Here is a 1,623-nt window from a genome sequence, read left to right on the forward strand (position 1 = left end):
GTAGGGAAACAAAGTAGGAATATAAGGTCATACTATGATTTTATTGTCTCACATCTATGCTACGGAGTTCCATGCAGTTGCTCTAAATGTGCCAGAAATGTCATTCAAGAGAGAGGCAAAGTTATTCAGTTATTGCTAGTATAGAGACCGGAGGGAAGTTTCTTTTACCAGGTTCTCAAGGAGTAATATATTAGAGGTCATCTAGTATACAGTAGTGAGCATTTTTCTCAACATCTTTACAATAAACTCACAAAGGAGATCATGTACATCTTATTATGTCTTTTAATGTAGACTACTGGCATCACACTACATATTAATTCAATAAAATTAATTTCACAGGAAAGCAAAATAATCCTGCTTATATACAACCATCTACTGATTTATATTAACTAAAGGGTGAATTTTAGTAGCATCTAAGGCAGCTTTTCCCAAAATAGTGTATAAAAACAACCTATAAAAAGAATCACTCTCCTTGTCTTCTCTGATATCTTCCGTACTTATTTGTTTGCTTTTCGTATTCTCTTTCTCTTTTTGTTTATAGCTCTCTCTCTACTTTTTGGTTTCTCTTCACACTCTGATCTCTCTCTAGGCATAACTACACATGAATTCAGTTATTAGATATAAAAAATGTGAAGTCAAAAATCGCAACAGACAAAGTAAAATAGGCAAGGAAGACTTTATTCAAGGCTATTACAGTAGTAGAGAGAGGCCAGAACTAAATTTAAACTCAACTCCACTGCAACAAAGAGCAGGAAGGTTTTTAAGTGCTGGGATGAGCTAGTTGGAAAGTAGTGGCAGATGTTGGAGCAAGCCATAGGCAGTCTATGTTTTCTAATTGGCTTGATCCAAAGGAAAAATAAACTTACATCTTTATGATAGGAGAATTTTGCAGCTTGGTCCATCAAAATTAGGCTCCTACTCTCCCATAAAAACTGGGAGATAGGGGTACTATCTCCCTTGAAATTTATGTGTCCAACAGGTAAATTCCAGGTCCCTAAGAAAGACATTCTGGATTGCATGACTGCAAGAGGTTTTTTTTTTGTTGCTTTTTGTTTGTTCGTTTGTTTTTAAGATTTACATCTCAAAGGGGCAGAGAGAATTTACAATTAAAAGTTTTCTAAAGTAAATGCTTTAAAAAAATAGGTAGGTAAGGGATCTTGAAGTAGGAAGAAGCTTGTCAATTTAGTCAAGCTAAGGAGAATGGAATGTTAAGGCCATTTTGGTCAGCAGATTGTTCACAAATATGTATGTCCTTAAATTTTCTATGAGATTTAAGATCTGTATATTCAAACATATACTTCCCACCCCGATGTGGATGGCCCATAGACCCCTCAAATTAATGATCCTCCGTACACAAACTAGGTCTTATTCTGTGTTTTTCATCTTGGTGATGGGCATCAACAGTCATTCATGTATCTTCCTTAGCATCTCTGTCACCTCTATCCAAATTAACACCATGGCCATGTGTGTGTGGGTGTGTGTGAGCACGCATGCGTTTACAATCAAAGAAGGCATTTGGCCCAGTTATATTTTTTTCCAAGTTAAAACTATTGGCCATATACTCTATGGACTAAACCATTAGCATCTCGGTTTACCATTTTTGTTGTGAAATAAACAGAAATG

Source organism: Pteropus alecto, unplaced genomic scaffold (assembly GCF_000325575.1).
Source record: "Pteropus alecto unplaced genomic scaffold, ASM32557v1 scaffold20, whole genome shotgun sequence".
Taxonomy (NCBI): domain Eukaryota; kingdom Metazoa; phylum Chordata; class Mammalia; order Chiroptera; family Pteropodidae; genus Pteropus; species Pteropus alecto.